This window comes from Chrysemys picta, chromosome 5, assembly GCF_011386835.1.
Source record: "Chrysemys picta bellii isolate R12L10 chromosome 5, ASM1138683v2, whole genome shotgun sequence".
Classification (NCBI taxonomy): domain Eukaryota; kingdom Metazoa; phylum Chordata; order Testudines; family Emydidae; genus Chrysemys; species Chrysemys picta.
The window spans coordinates 31452755-31458342 of NC_088795.1; the positions used below are offsets into that span (position 1 = coordinate 31452755).

Consider the following 5588-nt stretch of genomic DNA (forward strand, 5'->3'; position numbering starts at 1 on the left):
GAGGGGAGGGGGTGATTGGCTCCGAGGTGAGGAGGATGCAGGGATGTGGACACCTACTGATGATTGGCTGCAAATTACACCGGGAACAGGAGGCGCACACGGGCCACTGCTTCTCTGCACAAATCCCCTGCTCAGCGCAGGAGCCAGCCACGTTCGTCTCCCATCCCCGCTGCACAGGAGGGCTCGCACGGTGGGTGGGGGTGCTGGAGGGCGGGGGGGCTCCTGGAGAATCATTTGTAAGGAGCAGGCACTTGGCAGAGGCTTCTAGCCCCTTGATTCCCCAGCAAACTTGCCTCTGTGTGGGGCTGTGCTGTCTGCTGGGGGCAGGCAGAGCCGCGCCGCAGAATGAAGTGGGAAGGACCTTGCTTGTTATAAGGATGCTTTTCATGAGCACCCAACCTCACCCCCTGCTTAACCATTTTCAGGCGGCCGCCTGGAAGGAGCAGTTTCTCTTGAGAAGCTTTAGACGAGGAGAGAAACAGCTGCACTGAAGTCTGCTTTTTCATAGCTGCATTGAAATGAACATAGCCTGAATCTCTGAAGTCAAGAGATGGGAGAGACCTCTCATATCATCCAATTCAGCTCCCTGCCAGCGCAAATGCATCTAAACCTCCTTAAGACTACCAGACTAGGGTCTAAAATGAATATTGTAATGTTTTGCCTCTCATGCTCTTTACTGACTTTTAACATATTATGTCTATCTATGTAGGTAGGTATAGGATTTACCTGTGATATGCAAGGACTGTAAGTACAAGTAGGCAAAAGTCTCTGCTTTGCATTTGTTAGGCAGTGGCTTGAAGTAAAACTATTTAAAAACTTTGATACTTTGAACATGCATCCACTAGTGTATCATCATGTAGTTTATATTTAACATACAGCACTTTTCAACATTTTTACCATGCAGGAATCTAATATATGCCATCATATTACTGATGATCATGGAATTTGTATCTAGCCTCATCAGCATGCATGCTTAGAGAGAGAACATTGACAGGTCCCTATCCCAAGAAGTTTACATTCTTAGGGCCCAATCCTGCATAGGGATCTATGCAAGTGACTCTTACACTCCAGTAGGTATCTCAGGGCCTAAGTTAGACAAAGCACAGAAAGGAATTACCAAAAGTGGGGGTGGGGAATGAGGTATACAACAGTGAAAGCATGAGATATGCTTATTAGGTAAGTATCTTTTTAGGGAACCATAGCACTGGCTGTGTCAGTGTTTGAGTTATTAACCATTTTTTTTCTTGGGGTTTGCAGCATGGCTCTTTTTTATTTGGATCTGAAATTTAATCACATCAGTGATAACTAATGTTCCAGTTGTGGGGTATAGAACAAACCTAAGACCAGATCCTGCAGACTTTACTCAGCCTTTACTTAGGAAAAAGCCCATTCACTTCAGATTGTGTCTAAATGCTGCAAGATATGGCTCCATGAGTGCTACCCCATGTATGTGGTATTAGACACTCAGATACTATGGTGAAGAGCACAGTATAAAAACTAGGGCTGTCAAGCGATAAAAAAAAATCACGATTAATCATGTGATAAAAAAATTAATCATGATTAATTGTGCTGTTAAACAATAATAGAATACCATATATTTAAATATTTTTGGATATTTTCTACATTTTCAAATATATTGATTTCAATTACAACACAGAATACAAAGTGTATAGTGCTCACTTTATATTTATTTTTATTACAAATATTTGCACTGTAAAAAACAAAGAAATAGTATTTTTCAATTCACCTAATACAAGCACTGTAGTGCAATCTCTTTGTCATGAAAGTTGAATTTACAAATATAGAATTATGTATAAAAAAACTTGCATTCAAAAATAAAACTATGTAAAACTTTAGCGCCTACAAGTCCACTCAGTCCTACTTCAGCCAATCGCTCAGACAAACAAGTTTGGTTACAATTTGCAGGCTATAATGTTGCCCACTTCTTGTTTACAATGTTACCTGAAAGTGAGAACAGGCGTTCGAATAGCACTGTTGTAGCTGGCGTCGCAAGATATTTACATGCCAGATGTGCTAAAAATTCATGTCTCTTCATGCTTCAACAACCATTCCAGAGGACATGCGTCAATGATGATGATGGGTTCTGCTCGATAACGAACCAAAGGAGAGCAGACCGACACATGTTCATTTTCATTATCTGAGTCAGATGCCACCAGCAAAAGGTTGATTTTCCTTTTTGGTGGTGTTGCTCTTTTAAGACTTCCGAAAGCATGCTCCACACCTCATCCCTCTCAGATTTTGGACTGCACTTCAGATTCTTAAACCTTGGGTCTAGTGCTGTAGCTATATTTAGAAATCTCACATTCGTACTTTCTTTGCATTTTGTCAAATCGGCAGTGAAAGTGTACTTAAAACAAACGTGCTGGGTCATCATCCAAGGCTGCTATAACATGAAATATAAGGCAAAGTGCAGGTAAAACAGAACAGGAGACATACAATTCTCACCCAAGGAGTTCAGTCACAAATTTAATTAACACATTTTTTTAATGAGTATCATCAGCATGGAAGCATGTCCTCTGGTGGCCAAAGCATGAAGGGGCATACAAACGTTGACTATACTTTCAGGGATCATTTCTATAGTTTGTAACTAGAGAAGTGTAGCCGAAAGTATCTGGCATGTAAATACCTTGCAACGCTGGCTACAAAAGTGCCATGCAAATGCCTGTTCTCACTTTCAGGTGACGTAAATAAGAACTCGGCAGCATTATCTCCTGTAAATGTAAACAAACTTGTTTGTCTTAGCAATTGGTTGAAGAAGACGTAAGACTGAGTGGACTTGTAGGATCTAAAGTTTTACTTTGTTTGTTTTTGAGTGAAGTTATGTAACAAAAAAAACCCAACATTTGTAAGTTACACTTTCACAATAAAGAGATTGTACTACAGAACTATGAGGTGAATTGAAAAATACTGTTTCTTTTGTTCATCATTTTTACAGTGCAAATATTTGTAATCAAAAATAATAATATAAAGTGAGCACTGTACACTTTGTATCCTGTTTTGTAACAGAAATCAATATATTTGAAAATGTAGAAAAACATCCAAAACTATTTAATAAATTTCAATTGGTGTTCTATTGTTTAACAGTGCAATTAATCACGATTAATTTTTTTAATCACGATTAATTTTTTTGAATTAATTGCATAAGTTAATTGTGATTAATCAACAGCCCTAATAAAAACCTAAATAGGTAAATAAAGTGAATAGTGAAAAATTATATACATCTTATGACCATGAATATCTGGTTTAAATTTTAAACCAATTTGTTTCAGCTGGGTTCATACCACTTTAATGTTTGCTTTTCATGACTATTTTAGGAAAAGTTTGCTGGTTGAAATAGTCAGCAAAATAGAGAGTTTTAAGCAAATGTTTCAGCAGTCATGGAAAGTGAATTACTTAAATTTAATTTTGTAATCATGAGTATTTCCACCAGAAACCTGATTCTGAGTTAGTCATCCAAACAGGCCACGGACATAGACCATTTGATCTATGTTTCCAATCAAAATAGCTTGGATAGTGAATTATGACTATGAAAAATGCGAAAATAATGCTCTCAGCACACTGTTCAAGAGGAATCCACAGGCTGAAATACATCTGAACAAATCTAATAATTTTGAAAACTAACATATCTGTAAAAACACAGCCTGTTTGTAGATTTTTTTGCAAACACAAAAAAGGGCTAAATTAATTGAATAAATTATGCATCACAAGTTTTTCAGCCATACTGAATTGCTAACATTCTAACAGAACATTGACACTTAAAGGAACCTTGCCCAGTTTAATGCAAATGAGCATAGAAACTAAACAGTTAACCCATAAATGGGGATGGAACATGATTATTTTTAAAAATTTTCAGAAAAACATCTTAGCCATTTATATATTGTGGGAAAGGAAGGAAAAGCAATCATTTCATTTGCTTTATTGTGCTCATGTAAGAAAATGAAGGCTTTATCATCAAACTGAAATCTTTTAGTCTTTTTAGCTTTAATATGAACTAATGCTCTGGGATATTTCATAGGAAAAACTACATTTAGAAAAGTTGTACACGCACAGTAACTTTTTTCCAAAAAAAAATTCACGAGGAATTATAGCACATGGATTTTATGAGCGTGAGCAGTGGCTGCGTCAATGTTTCACCAACCGAAAAGGATTTACATGGTCTCTCTTGAAACTCTACAGCACTTTTCAAAGTATTATTTATTTTATTTTGTTACTTTTGGGGGGGAAAGGAATATAAATGAAAACAATTTATATTTAAATATTGACATAGACAACTCAGGGGCATTTTGGATTAAGATTCATTCTCAGTCCTTGTCACTTTGTTTCTAGGTATTACAAGGATCTAAAGGCAATGTTATTGCCATATCTGATCAGTATTCAGTATATGTTTCAGGCATGGTATCATTCTTAATTTTGAATTTACTTGCTTTTGTCACTTTGTGTCATCACAACATGAATCTCATGTAAACATAATTTTGGGTGTTAAATTATTACTTTGAATGAGTTATACTTTTTAATAACCTCAAATAGGAAAAGTGAAAAACTCAGTTAACTTTTTTCATGCATAAAAAGGAACATTCCATTTACCTTTAATTATCATATGAAGTAGATTAAAACACAGTATGTAATTTTTTTGTTTCTTTTGTGAAAGATTTTCAATATTTTTGGAATGGTTCAACTCTTAAGGATTCTCTGTAAAATCCTTTTTCAGCCTTTATTTGTTTTGTTTTGTTTTCATATATGAGTACACCTCTATCCCAATATAATGCTGTCCTCGGGATCCAAAAAATCTGATTGCGTTATAGATGAAACCGCCTTATATTGAATTTGCTTTGATCCACTGGAGTGCGCAGCCCTGCCCCCCTGGAGCGCTGCTTTACCGCGTTATATCCGAATTCATGTTATATCGGGTCGCCTTATATCGGGGTAGAGGTGTATATCTTATCTTACTTATCTCTTCACAGTTAGAGTAAGAATATAGGGGGAGTGGAATACTGGAAAATTCCTAATAACTGTGAGTTAACCAGTCAACATTAGGACTGCAGTTTTTCATGGCAAGTGTGATGGGGTGTTTACCCCACACTAGAGTGAAAGGGATTAATGGAGGCTTCATGGGCCTGCCAAACCCCATCCCAGAAAGGAGCAGTAGAGGTGAGTCCTCCAAGCAGCCTAGACAGGCTGCTCAGGAAGCAACCAATTGGAGGGCAGATGCATGAAGCAGCCAATCAGGGCCCAGCAGGCTAGTACAAAAGGAGCTGCAGGGCAGAGCAGAGTTAGTTACTGCAGGGAGCCCAAGGAGTGTGAACTGTGTTCCTAGCAGGCTGCAGCAAGGGTAGTACCTTGGACAGTGCAGTTGCTGTCAGGGACTGGGGGAGCAATAGGATGCTTCTGGCTGCTGGGCCTTGGTAGCTGCGGTAAAGGCAAAGAAGGTGCTGGAGCTCTGGGGAAGTGGCCCATTGAAGCAACATTGAACAAAGTTAAAGAGATGCATCTGGAGACTGCTATATACAGGGTTTGTGAATTGGGATGTGGAGCAGTGGGTGGGTCTGGGGTTCCCCCCTCTCCCATTT

The 5588-nt window shown here is 38.2% G+C and overlaps 1 pseudogene; it reads left to right on the plus strand.

Moving 5' to 3' along the window:
• Window positions 1-2570: 2570 nt before the first annotated feature.
• Window positions 2571-2646, plus strand: LOC112059826 (small nucleolar RNA U3; annotated as a pseudogene).
• Window positions 2647-5588: the final 2942 nt, after the last annotated feature.